We start from the raw sequence: 14,790 nt of genomic DNA on the forward strand, positions 1-14,790 counted from the left end.
GGTATGCATTGGAAGGAAGAGGAATGAAGGTGAGCAGTAGTAAAACAGAATACATGTGCATCAATGAGAATGGTGAAGATGCAAGGAGTAGACATAAAGAAAGTTGGTGAATTCAAGTACCTGGGGATCAACTGTGCAGGAAAATGGGGGCTGCGATAGTGAGGTGAGAAAGAGAGTGCAGGCAGGGTGGAGCAGTTGGAGAAGGATTTTGGGAGTCATTTGTGATAGGAAAGTCCCAGCAAACGTGAAAGGTAAGATGTATAAGACAGTAGTGAGACCAGCTGTGATGTATGGATTGGAGACCGTACCCTTAACGAAGAGACAGGAGGCAAAGTTGGAGGTGGCGGAGTTGAGGATGTTAAGGTTTGCGATGGGAGGTTGGACAGGATAAGGAACGAGTACATCAGAGGGACAGCACATGTGGAGAGCTTGGGAATTAAGCTAAGAGAGATGAGACTGAGATGGTATGGGCACATCCTGGGAAGACATGCAGAGCATGTTGGAAGGAGAATGTTGAGGATGGAGCTGCCAGGCACACGAAAACGAGGAAGGCCAAAGAGGAGATACATGGATGTGGTGAGAGAGGACATGAAAGTGGCACATGAAAGTAGAAGAAGAAGAATTCGGTGGATTCAGAACTTTTACTGGAAGCCGTATATATCGAGCCCCGGTTGAATAAATTTAGGATGCATCACACCATAGAGAACATCGCGAGATTACATCATTTCGCGTATGTGAGTTCTTTAACTTTTCACAGCGGAAACTCTTTTCGTTACAAGGGCATCAGGGTATCACACCATTCTGCGTTCCACCAAGCTCCATCTGCTGCTGAGTGGAGAAGCGCTAATGATTGGCTAAGCCGTGATCACGTGACTGTGTCTCGGCAAATCGTGTGTTCCGGTTTGGAGCGGTTCATCTGCGGTGTTGCTGCGGTACACTGAGTGCGTTCGATTGGACACAGATACACACCCTGCTGTACCGGTGAGTTAGTTTTGGGTTTATGATCTTTCTTTATAAATTAATGTAAACGACGCAAGTCTAAAATAGGTCCGTTTTATAATTGCGTTCTTCTTTTTCCTTCTTAACAAAACCGTTGGTAGCTAACGCTAGCTAATTAGCACGCGCTACCTAGCTAGCTGTTGGCGTGTCTTTGTTCAGCTCGTGTGGAGTTGGTTAGCCTTGTAGCCGAGCTACCTGAGCCGTTTAGCACCTTCTGACTATTCAGGCTGTCCATACGCTAAAAAAAATGAGTTTTATGTTGACGCAAAGTAGTTTTTTAATAACTTAATCACATTTTTATTCTACATCAGTTTGTTTCTCATTGTTTTGTTGGGTGTGGGATTCCTGTGCCCGGCGGTTTAGCAGCTCCGCCGGAAACGTTCGCTTAGCAACACTTTTTTTTTTTTATCCTCAGTTGAATAAATGTATTACAGTGTAAACACTGAGTGTGTATCAGATTCCTCATCAGCACTCGGGATTGTACTGGAATAATGAATGTATTCGGAGCGTTGTAGTGTGAAAGTGTTCTTCAGCTTTCCCTCTCTGTGCAGATTAGCTGTGTGAAAATGGCCGCCCGGGCCGCCGGATGAACATTAAGGCTCGCTTCAGTAGAGACTGCGATCTGGTGCAGGGTGGTAAAGCAGTGCCTCTCTACTGAAATCAGACTGTGTTTCGTGTGTTATTTCACATCCCTCAAATCCGATTCAGGTCACTGTTGTGTCCGTGTTGTGACCTGAGCTCATAACTGCATCAAACCATGTTTTTCCAGCTCGTGTCTGATCCTTCCCCTCCCCCATTTGGATATGAACCTCAGGTTATATATCAGGCCATTTAACCCCAGTCTTCAATCTCTCATCCAGATTTCCTATTCTGAAGTTATCGTTAATATTGTGGGGAATTTTTTTTTTTAATTTTTTTGCCGCTAGGCCAAAATTGCTCAAACACCACACGTGCATCATAGATATCAGTCAAAGGAGTCCAGATTAAATAGTGTATTAGTATATTGCAGGGGCGCAGATAGGATTTTTGAACTGGGGGGGACTGAGCTGTCAGCAAATGATTCCATTGTGTGTGTATGTATGTATGTGTGTGTGTGTATATATATATATATATATATGTGTGTGTGTGTGTGTGTGTGTATATATATATATATATATATATATATATATATATATATATATATGTATGTATATATAATATATATATTAGGGCTGTAACGATACACCCAACTCACGATTCGATTCGTATCGCGATTTTTGACCCACGATTCGATACGCCCACGATTTTTTAAAATGTTTTTTTTAAAGTAGTAAATTTGACTTATTAACATTTACTTACTTACATTAACTATTTAATAACATATAATTCAGACCACTGCAGAGAATGAGTAATATGTATGCAAAAATGAACAAATGTATATCCAAAGATTGTTTTATTTCTCAAAATAATACTGTTGAGCCGGAAGCTCTGTTTTTTCGGTTCTGAAAAAGTCATTTTTCCAAGTCGTGTAAATCCGTTAAGATTTTTTTTTGGGGGGGTGGCTCTCTCACTGTCTCACTCTCATAGGGCCAATGATTTTCTGTGATCGCGGAAAACAGATGGAAATTACGGAATTTTTATGGTGAAACATTGCTCGCGTGTCAAAATGTAACTGCCGCAGAAGGCTTCCGCCCAAGCAGACATGCCTTCAGTGTTGCCAGATATTGCTAACGTTTTCCACCCCAAAATATGTTCAAAACCAGCCAAAAAGCACCTAAACCTGCCCAATCTGGCAACACTGCATGCCTTTCCGGTCAAGTGATTGTGATTGGCTTGTGGCACACCTAGCCAGCCAATGAGCTGCTTGTTGACAGATTCGCTCCCCGCGTCGCAACCAGAATGGCGACCGCTTAAAAGAAATGAATGCTCTGCCAGTGGCGAGTGTGGACGTTGCGTGACTCGCAGAAGATTGTCGCAGGTCGGCGAAAAAACGACTTACTAATAGATATAAAAAAAAGTAATTTAAGTAAGTTTAAAATGTAATTTAAATAAAAAGTAAAGTATTCATAAATTGAAGTTTGGAAGCGCCTCTGTTTTTGGGCTGAGGAGAAGTTTGAAAGGGTGTACCGCGATTCTGCCTTCTTGTATCGCGATACGGATCGTGGCTCTGCGTATCTCGATTTCGATACGCATATTGTTACAGCCCTTTTTTTATATATATAAATAAAATAAAATGAGTGATTCCACGCTTATGGGTACTGAAATGGGCACATGAACTTTATTTTTAAAAATTCACCTAAAACCATTTCTTTTTTTACCATCAGGTCACAAAACATGTAATCTTTAATGAATGATATGTTAAAAGATAACTTTAATTTTCTGAGATGTAATAAAAACATATTTATATGCCAAAGTCAGAACGTAACAGAAGCGTTGTGGACATATATATTCTCAATTTTAACAATGTAGAATTACTTTTTGAAACATAGGAAGGTGATGTTTTAGCAAATATAATTAATAAACGTGTAGTAGAATAAACATACACATTCTTTCAATAAGATTAACATGGTATATAGCTAGATTGTAATTAATTTGTAACAGACGCGAGATGGACAATTGTAACAGAAGTAATGTAACAGACATCATTTTGGAACTCATAGGCTTGACTTTGGCATATAAATATGTTTTTATTACATCTCAGAAAATTAAAGTTATCTTTTAACATATCATTCATTAAAGATTACATGTTTTGTGACCTGATGGTAAAAAAAGAAATGGTTTTAGGTGAATAAGTTCATGTCCCCATTTCAGTACCCATAAGCGTGGAATCACTCATATAATATATTATTTTATATGTAAGATATTATTTTTATATATATTATTTTTGTGTATGTATGTACTGAAGCTTCAATATACATTAGAATTGTGAGTTTTCTAACTGAATGAACATTGGTAGACAAAGGCCTACCTGGTCAACACTAGCCATACATGATCAAATTGTTATTTGTCTGGTATGTTAATCACGCTCCAAAACTTCGTGTCTTCTGCATGTTTTATTTAAACATTTGCTGATCTCAGCAGGATGAAGAATCTCATCACAGAAACTTTAACTGTAACTTCTAACAAAAAGGGAATGTCCAAAATTTAATAACAAAATAAAATTGAAATGATTTACATGAAGGCACAAGTGTGAATGATTAGAAACATAAAATGTGTATGAAAACAGAAGTATAAACACTTGAACAACAGATTCACACAAAAAGTATTTTTTCCAATAAACAAAATTGATAGAAAAAAAAAATTCCCTCTGCAGCCAAACAAATTTACCGTCTAGAAGCAGACTCAACAGGTCCCAAAAACATCTCTCCGCTGCTTCCCAGTTTAAAAACTGGGACATCATGGAACATGGAATTCGAAAAAAAAATGGACAGTTAATGAAATGAAACAAAAACCCCAACATTTATGCTGGTAGATGCTAGATTTCAATGCTTTTCCGACTTCAAACTTCCAACTTACGAGTACAACTGAATGCACCATTAGTCGTAGCAGAAACACCGTTGCTATTAAATGGATCAGCTGTGCAGTGTTATTAACCGAGAATTACGTGGAAAATTGAACACCTTGCTTTCCCAATTCTGCAAGGATCTGCTCCAGCCTTTCCCCTTCTTGAATCGGTGTAATGTGGATTGATCACAGACAAGGCTACTGGTGCTGCCATTTCAACTTTGTGCTGCAATGTAAGTTAGTCTAACTAACGGAACATTAATCCTCACTTTTTCTACCTATGTTTGGCGCCTTACGTAGGGACAGTGGGTGGGGGGGACAGATGGGGGTCACTATAAATCTGGGGGGGGGGGCACATCCCCCCCCAGTGCCATCTGCGCCCTTGGTATATCGGTCTGATGGGGGACACAAGTTTTTAAAAATCTGTATGTTTTTTTTTTTTTTTGTCCCATGGTAGAGAAAGCATACAGTTGGTCCTGGCTCCAAATTAAAGGCAAAATACAAAGAGGCTAAAGATAATAATCTCAGTGGAAACAACGGAATCCACGACTACATTGATGTTTCTGAGAAAAGCTGCTGTTTTCAGTCGAGTGCGTATAGACCGTTTGCACTTGCGTCACAAATCTCCCATGATGCTCTCTGATTTTGTTGTGTCTGCCATCTTTGCGGGATGGCGACTAAGGAGAGTACATTGGTGAACTGTAATTTTTTGCAAATATATCACGAATTGAGTAATAGTGACCAGGTCAGGTACAGGGGAAATGAATGAATGAATGAATGAATGAATGAATGTTCAGGGGTGGATCCGTACAGCAATGTTGCAGAGTATGAAGACAATGTACAGATGCGGCCAAGCGTGAATTACCTGGTGTTAACTTCTAGCTTTATCACTGGGAAACAGATGAAAGCATACAAAAGTTTAGTGGAAGTTTACTCTAAGGATCCTTAGAGTAAGGTTCCTGATGTGAGCAAATGTTACACAAACAAACAAAAAAAAAAACCCAACCCAATTATTGACGTCTTCTAAGGCAACATTTTACCAAGCTCTACTACCTACAGTTTACTGGGGCTTTGTAACTGCAATATAAATTGGAGTAGTGCTTACTTGTATATCACTCACAGTATGTTGCATCTTTATGGTTCACGTAAACGGTAGAAATATAAACTTGCCCTTTACAAAATGATCTGTACATACTTGTACATATTTGTAGTTGGTCTCTTTTATGCCCGATCTGTTCAGATTTGCAAGCCACTGTCTCTGTCCTCTATGGGTTAGATCTTCCCATTTGGGGTCTTTCTCACATTTTAACAGTGGGTGAATAAACAATCTGACTCCAGCCTCAGCAGAATTGTTTGAGCAGCTGATAACCACAAATTTGTGGCATTTCATATTATGGTACTTGTTGCTACGCGTGTGTTATTTCACAACGATGGTGGACACAGCTAAATCAGAGAGGGTTATGGGACATGTGATGTCATGTGCAAACGGTCTATTGGGAGGGGATGATTTGTGCAAGGGAGTCAAGGGGCAGGTGTTGTGTATGTCAACAGATGGGACAAAAAAAGATCTGTCAGGATATCAGAAGTGCATCAAGGTCCACAATATAAATGCAATCATAGTTTAAGACAAAGTGAAGGATAATTAGATGAACAGGAAACTGACCGAAGGTTGCTTCCCCCCCAACCAGCAGATAATTTCTATGTAAGATTATTCTGGTCATAGGAATATAGCAGGGGTGACTGTGTCTTTCAAAGATAGTCCTCAATATGAGGTTTAATTTTTGCTATCCACATCCAATTTGATGTTAACAAATGTCAAGTTTATTTGTATAGCGCTTTTAACCACAACCATTGTCGCAAAGCAGCTTTACAGGATTTGAACGACTTAAAATATGAGCTAATTTTATCCCTAATCTATCCCCAACGAGCACGCCTGTGGCGATGGTGACAAGGAAAAACCCCAGACGACACGAGGAAGAAACCTCGAGAGGAACCAGACTCAAAAGGGAACCCATCCCCATCTGGGCAACGACAGGCAACATGACTATAGACCCTTTTCAGTCACGTGACCTTCGTAAACGCGACCGCCATTTTGGACATGTAGTGGACTTCGGCTCGAATCAGTTTGAATGCGAGGAAGGCGACAAATGAAAAACATAAAAGAAAAAGGAGCGAGATGCAGAAAACACCTTCACTATCCAGCGATGTAGGGCATTTACAGGGCGAGCAGAGGGAGAGGTATTTGCAAAAATTGAGGTTAGCAGGCTTAGAGAACGACGTTTACCTGCTTCCACCAGGATTGTTCACTGACGTATGGAAGTACACGAAGCCCTCATCTTTACCTGACTTCGGCCCACATGATCTGTATACCTATGTCGTTAAAAACCCATCGCCATACACAGGTATTGATCTGAAAGCGTATAAGAGTTTGGATGCCTACAAATATTTTGTGTCAGGCTGGGTAACATGCCTACATCAGCGGGTCGTCCCTGGAGCCGGTGGTCGCCATCTTATTACAGCTAAGGTTTGTTCACATTTTCATTTACTTTCGGTCCTCAGGATAAACAAAATGTTATTAAATGTCATTGAAATACCTTCTTAGTCTGTTGAGACATGGCCCGTTATAAATTTGCTGTTACCAGGCAATGACCTATTACGGTCGGTGTCTGTGTTGTAGCAGTGCACTAGCAGCTAGCTGTTAGCACTAGCTAATGTCAACAACATAGTAGCTAGTATGTTACTGTAGCAATGTTTACGTTCAGTCATTTGAATGACTGTTAAAACCTTTCAGTCTCAAGTTTTTCCCTTTACTGTATTTACTAGTTTACTGTAATTATGATCCGGCAGCTATTTACACCGGATCCAGTGTAAATAGCTGCCGGAGCCAACGTCCGAGGTTCCGGAGCGCGCTCCGGCTTGCTCTCCCTCAAATTAAGCCCTGTACAGGTAAATAGCTGCCGGAGCCAACGTCCGAGGTTCCGGAGCGCGCTCCGGAACCTCAGACGTTGGCTCCGGCAGCTATTTACACTGGATTCGGTGTAAATAGCTGCCGGATCATAATTACAGTAAACTAGTAAATACAGTAAAGGAAAAACTTGAGACTGAAAGGTTTTAACAGTCATCCAAATGACTGAACGTAAACATTGCTACAGTAACATACTAGCTACTGTGTTGTTGACATTAGCTAGTCAACAATAGCTACTACAGAAGAGCAAAGAGGTTACAATGGGTTATTTTAACCTATTTGGTTACACACTCGCCGCCACAGAATGTTAACAGCAATGTAATGCCTTTTCTGGCTAATTTTATTCGTCTTACCTCCAACAAAGTGGTCACTACACAAGCGCTGGTATGCCGAGGGCTGCCAATCTTTCCTGTTTATGGCCGCTATCCATCTTCTCCGTCGGGATCCGATAAAATGATAAACCTTGCCTTGTTTGTTGATGGTTACTACATCCAGGTGCACAACAATATAGTGGCATGATGGAAGTCTTGCTGAAAGTAAAAACTTTCTTTGCTGCCGTTCCTCAATGTTGGCTGTGGTAAACTACTGGTAGTACATGTCCAAAATGGCGGCCGCGTTTGTCGTGACGTCATGTGAAAAGGGTCTATAACAGTCCTAACAAAGTCAGCTTCGTTGATGCTATAAACCCCCCATTGACAGAAACCCGAGCGCAAAACCGTTCACGACAACTGCAGTCCCAAAATCAGCAAGTCAACTGCAAGAGTCCGGAGGGGGGGGAGGAGAGAAAAGAGAGAAAACACAGGTTGTTAGGTATGCCCAATGTCACCTGAATAAGTAGGAACAGTATACATATTGCACTGAGTACAAGCAGGGACTCCGGCAACTAACTATGACAGCATAACTAAAAGGAGAGAGCCAGAAGGTAACACAGGCATGAGAGTGCCCCGGGACATAAAGCAGCCAGCCGCTACACCGTCAACAAACTTGAGTGAGCAAGCGAGTGGGGACTGACAGCATCCATACATCCCAGTTTACCAAAACACTCTGTCTTGCCCCTTTTCCACCAAAGCAGTTCCAGGGCTGGTTCGGGGCCAGTGCTTAGTTTGGAACTGGGTTTTCTGTTTCCACTGACAAAGAACTGGCTCTGGGCCAGAAAAATCGGTTCCAGGGTAGCACTAGCTCTTTGCTGGGCCAGAGGAAAGAACTGCTTACGTCAGGGCGGAGTTGTTAAGACCAACAACAATAGCAAGACCGTGAGAGGGCGCCGTTTTTAAATAAGCGACGAGATATCATGGATGCAGTAAAGCAGCAGTCATCCGTTGTTGTTGCTGCTGCTGCTTCTTCTCCGTGTTGTTGTTGCTTCAGTGTTCGCGCCAAGGTTTATGCAAACGCAGCGACGTAACTGACGTATACAGTGATGTAATGACGTGGCTCCCCTTAGCACCCTGAGCTATAGAAAAGCAAACTGGTTCTCAGCTGGTTCGCAAGTTGAACGAGCTGTGAACCAGCACTGGCCCCGAACCAGCCCTGGAACTGATTTGATGGAAAAGGGGTATTCTTGGATTAGAGATTAGCTGAGGTGTTGACCTTTTTTGATTTTGTATTTTTTTTTTTTTTTTTTTTTTTTTGCTGAAACACGTGCGTTGAACAGACTGTTTAAACATAAGCATTGTTAGCTCACAGGGCTCGACATTAACAGTAGCCCGATTGCCCAGGGCAACCATTCAATAGATTCGGACAACCAGACTCTCACAAATGCTTGCCCGATCAGGCAACTACCCAAATATGTCAACTTGCGTGAAAAATGTTTATTCATTCATATGATGAAATTCCATCACAATTTGTGATTGACTCGGAAAGACTGCGTCCATGTTATTACGGGATGTTCAACAGCTAGCGGAATTCACATTTGCACATCACGGGCTCGCAATGCAGTTTCCCATTGCTAGTAATTATCGCGTAGTGCATATTCAGTGTTCTGTTGGTATGTCCTTCACTACATGACTAATTACCGCATTACTCGCATGGGGCGCTAGTGTTAATGCTTGTTGATACAGACAGCGTCTGAGAAGGTTGAATAATAAATAAAAAAAATAAAATAAACATTAAAGTCACAAACTTTGGCATTATGTCTGGTTTGGAGAAATTTGGTTTTAAAATAAACAAAGACAAGGAAGAGAAGAAAAACTCAATCAAGCTCATCAGTGGATTCAAAGAAACTGTATGAGGTGAAAAGGCAAAGAACTGTTATTCCCAGCTGGTATTCAGAGTTTCCTGGATTGAAGTTGGTCAAACCTGTGAATGAACCTGGGCCACCCAGCAAACTCTCCAAAGATGATCCCAATTTGGATGTTGAATCAGATGAGCCCAGAGCTAGTACCAGCCATTCAACTGATACTGATCATGCTGATAGGAATAATAATAATGACACTGCTGACCAAGGGAAATTGATTTGCTCCATATGCCTGAAGTACCCTGCCCTGGCTGATAGCGGCTCATCCCTAGTGAAAGGCTGTTCCACGTTTAGGAAGCATTCCTTAAAGAAACACTGGCAGTCAGTTACACATACCAGGTACAATAACAATAAAGAAATAAAATAAAACCAACTAAAATAAAATACTAAAAATAGAATAAGAAATAAAATAAGATGTATGATTTTTTTTTTTTTTTGTGGTTGAAAACAGTTACAACAAAACATGCCATTTGATCAGAAAAACTGCATTTCATGATATGTATGATGACTTTTTTTGTGGTTGAAACATGATCTGAATAAAGGTATAAAATTTCCAGACATAATTCATAAATCACTTAATGAAAATTCCAACAGGTCCAGATGATGTCTGTTTTGATCTTTTGTGCATTGATATCATATATTATCATGCCTTCCCTCCCTTTCAGTTGGTACTATTTTCATCAGACTTTTTGTGCCCTCACTTTTAATGACTTGGGACAGGCATGAATGTGCAAATTTGAAACCAATTCTTTTGTTCAAATGGCGTAGAAATGAAAACTTAATGGTACCATCACCAGAGAGCAAATTGTAATTGTGGAATTATCGAATTATGAGCACACAAAAGAACACCACAATGCACATTCATGGTGGTTTACACAAAAAGTGGTTAGACACGATATAATTGAACCCAGAAACCAAGGGAACACAAAGAAGGATAAGAAAATCAACAAAATAAGCTTTTACGTAAGAGGCATTAGTAGAGCATGTGAGTGAACATTGTGTTGTAAGCATATGTGTTTATGGCATATTCAAAGGAAAAAAGTATATAATATTTGGGCAACCATGTTCTGAGTTCGGGCAACCAGATTTCTACAAATGGTTGCCCGAATGCTCTTCTACTTTTTGGCGTCAGTAGAGGGTATGCGTTGATGTCACTTTCCTGTCAGCACTGATTCAGCCACACGTAAGCATGCTGCTAATAAATACATTTTCAATATACTTTGTCAAAACCGTTCAAGTTATCTGGCTAACTGTTTAAACTTGCCTTGTGGAATACCCCTTAGAAGGAAAACTGGGTTTGTCTTGAACAGGTTGCACTATTTTAACCATTTCTCCCTTTTATTTGTAGAACACAAGGCTTATCACGGGTGATTTTTAATAAATTCTGACAACTTTAGTTGCTCAGAATATAAATGAAGGAAGCTAAATATTTAATTGATGTAGTCAGTCCAGTATATAACATGAGGTATGATTTTTACCCAAAAATACAACACGTATTTGTTAACTGCAAATCCACTTTTCGGTGACTGGATTCCATGTGTATTCCAATTTACAGAAGTAAATTGCAGCAATCCACTTGATTCTCCCTTCTGTAGCTTGCAGGAGTTTTTTTTTTTTGGTGGCTACTGACTCATGGAGGCTGTAGCCACTATGTCGTCATGTTGTAAGAATGAATGTAACAATACTGCACTGCGCATGCTCATACAGGTGTTCTTATTAAAATGACTGGTGAGTGTATACAATTCGGTTCACCATTCGAAATAAATAGACGAGACTAAAGAAATCACTTTCAGACATGTTTATGCTTATTACTGAGGGAAAGTGCATTCCTATTTTAAAATATATTCCAGGTTGTCCCCCTTTCCTCGCTTTCTTTGGCCAGTGGTCCCATGTGTGATGTGGATGTGATGCACTTCCGAGTTGTTACGGGAAGTTGTTGAAAAGAGTATTGAGACCACTGAGCTCTAGCGCTGGGCCTTTTCCGGGAAATAAGAGTTTCGTTCATGGCGACAGCATGTGTCTGTCAACCTCAGTTTGGAGGTTTCAGTTTCGAAAACTGTAAGAGTAGAATAATATAAAGTACAGACACTTGGTATATTTTATGTCTGTGATTTTGAAGTTGTTCATTTTTGGATTACACTTCATTTTTGTGGCTACTGCCTCAGGGTAAATCATTCATTCATTCATTATCTCTAGCCGCTTTATCCTTCTACAGGGTCGCAGGCAAGCTGGAGCCTATCCCAGCTGACTACGGGCGAAAGGCGGGGTACACCCTGGACAAGTTGCCAGCTCATCACAGGGCTGACACATAGACACAGACAACCATTCACACTCACATTCACACCTACGGTCAATTTAGAGTCACCAGTTAACCTAACCTGCATGTCTTTGGGGGAAACCGGAGCACCCGGAGGAAACCCACGCGGACACGGGGAGAACATGCAAACTCCACACAGAAAGGCCCTCGCCGGCCCCGGGGCTCGAACCCAGGACCTTCTTGCTGTGAGGCGACAGCGCTAACCACTACACCACCATGCCGCCCCCAGGGTAAATCAATAAATTTTATATATTTACTGTTTTGAACATGGTATATAATTTTTTAATATAGATTGACAAAATCTGAGCTATCTATGTATTGTCAATTGCACAGTAGCACTTTCTCATTTTAGTTGTGTTTTTGTTTTATTTGAGCTAAACACTAATGCTGCCAGTAGTCTTTCCTGGTCATTGGGTGTAACTGCAGTGACTTCTGCATACAGTGAAGTCATGTGTATACCCTTTATTGAGGTATTTCACTCACGTGACCAAGTCATGTGACGCTGCCATGTTGGACGGCACGGCTCGAATCAGTTTGAATGCGAGGAAGGCGACAAACGAAAAACATAAAAGAAAAAGGAGCGAGATGCAGAAAACACCTTCACTATCCAGTGACGTAGGGCATTTACAGGGCGAGCAGAGGGAGAGGTATTTGCAAAAATTGAGATTAGCAGGCTTAGAGAACGACGTTTACGTGCTTCCACCAGGATTGTTCACTGACGTACGGAAGTACACGAAGCCCTCGTCTTTACCTGACTTCGGCCCACATGATCTGTATACCTACGTCGTTAAAAACCCATAGCCATACACAGGTATTGATCTGAAAGCGTATACGAGTTTGGATGCCTACAAATATTTTGTGTCAGGCTGGGTAACATGCCTACATCAGCGGGTCGTCCCTGGAGCCGGTGGTCTTCATCTGATTACAGCTAAGGTTTGTTCACATTTTCATTTACTTTCGGGCCTCAGGATAAACAAAATGTTATTAAATGTCATTGAAATAACTTCTTAGTCTGTTGAGACATGGCCCGTTATAAATTTGCTGTTACCAGGCAATGACCAAGAACTGTATTATTAGGGTCGGTGTAGTTGTAGCAGTGTATTAGCAACTAGCTGTTAGCACTAGCTAATGTCAACAACATAGTAGCTGGTATGTTACTGTAGCAATGTTTACGTTCAGTCATTTGGATGACTGTTAAAACCTTTCAGTCTCAAGTTTTTCCTTTACTGGATTTACTAGTTTACTGAGCCATCGCGTGCTCTCCGGCCGAGCCGGGAGCCATCGCGCGCTCTCCGGCCGAGCCGGGAGCCATCGCGCGCTCTCCGGCCGAGCCGGGAGCCATCGCGCGCTCTCCGGCCGAGCCGGGAGCCATCGCGCGCTCTCCGGCCGAGCCGGGAGCCATCGCGCGCTCTCCGGCCGAGCCGGGAGCCATCGCGCGCTCTCCGGCCGAGCCGGGAGCCATCGCGCGCTCTCCGGCCGAGCCGGGAGCCATCGCGCGCTCTCCGGCCGAGCCGGGAGCCATCGCGCGCTCTCCGGCCGAGCCGGGAGCCATCGCGCGCTCTCCGGCCGAGCCGGGAGCCATCGCGCGCTCTCCGGCCGAGCCGGGAGCCATCGCGCGCTCTCCGGCCGAGCCGGGAGCCATCGCGCGCTCTCCGGCCGAGCCGGGAGCCATCGCGCGCTCTCCGGCCGAGCCGGGAGCCATCGCGCGCTCTCCGGCCGAGCCGGGAGCCATCGCGCGCTCTCCGGCCGAGCCGGGAGCCATCGCGCGCTCTCCGGCCGAGCCGGGAGCCATCGCGCGCTCTCCGGCCGAGCCGGGAGCCATCGCGCGCTCTCCGGCCGAGCCGGGAGCCATCGCGCGCTCTCCGGCCGAGCCGGGAGCCATCGCGCGCTCTCCGGCCGAGCCGGGAGCCATCGCGCGCTCTCCGGCCGAGCCGGGAGCCATCGCGCGCTCTCCGGCCGAGCCGGGAGCCATCGCGCGCTCTCCGGCCGAGCCGGGAGCCATCGCGCGCTCTCCGGCCGAGCCGGGAGCCATCGCGCGCTCTCCGGCCGAGCCGGGAGCCATCGCGCGCTCTCCGGCCGAGCCGGGAGCCATCGCGCGCTAGCTCAGTAAACTAGTAAATCCAGTAAAGGAAAAACTTGAGACTGAAAGGTTTTAACAGTCATCCAAATGACTGAACGTAAATATTGCTACAGTAACATACCAGCTACTATGTTGTTGACATTAGCTAGCTTGCCGTCCAAAATGGTGGACACCGGGGCGTCACGTGACCCTGTGACGTCAGGTGAAATACCTCAATAGACCCCTTGTGCATGATGTCACTCCTCACATGATAATTACACCTGGGGATCAAAGACACCGTCTTTTGTGTAAGCAAGGCTTAAACTGTCTTCATAATGGTTTGTTTTTGTGCTGTTTTTGGTTGTTCAAATAGATAAAAGGTATTGCCATCTCCCTGCTATCAAGAAAAATGTTAATAGAGGCAAATGCTTCAAGAACAATGAAGAAACGAGTGGTTAAAGAGAATATGACGAGAGGAGCTAAGCCTGAAAACTTCAGAGAAATTTGCGATTGTATTTAAAATGTATTTTAAAAAACATAGTCAGGAGTGAGTGGAAATGTTTGCTTAAGAAGCTCGTTTTATTTTTTTTCTGCTCGCGTTCGAGTTTGCTTCTTCGTGAAAATGTTTGATTTTCTTACAGGTGAAGCAGCTTCCTTATTTGACACTCAAAACCCAGATTGGTTTCAAACAACTTGGGCGTAACTCAGTAAAAAAACAACAACAACAAGAAGGA

The 14,790-nt window shown here is 43.0% G+C and overlaps 1 protein-coding gene across 1 annotated transcript in view; it reads left to right on the forward strand.

The window, feature by feature from the left end:
- Positions 1-871: 871 nt before the first annotated feature.
- The window catches only part of ilf3b (interleukin enhancer binding factor 3b), a 39,895-nt gene continuing 25,976 nt past the window's right edge, over positions 872-14,790 (forward strand). The window contains exon 1 of the mRNA XM_060901569.1: positions 872-981. The gene's annotated coding sequence lies outside the window, so the exon portion shown is untranslated. The remainder of the gene's footprint in view (positions 982-14,790) is intronic.

Source organism: Neoarius graeffei, chromosome 20, assembly GCF_027579695.1.
Source record: "Neoarius graeffei isolate fNeoGra1 chromosome 20, fNeoGra1.pri, whole genome shotgun sequence".
Taxonomy (NCBI): Eukaryota; Metazoa; Chordata; class Actinopteri; order Siluriformes; family Ariidae; genus Neoarius; species Neoarius graeffei.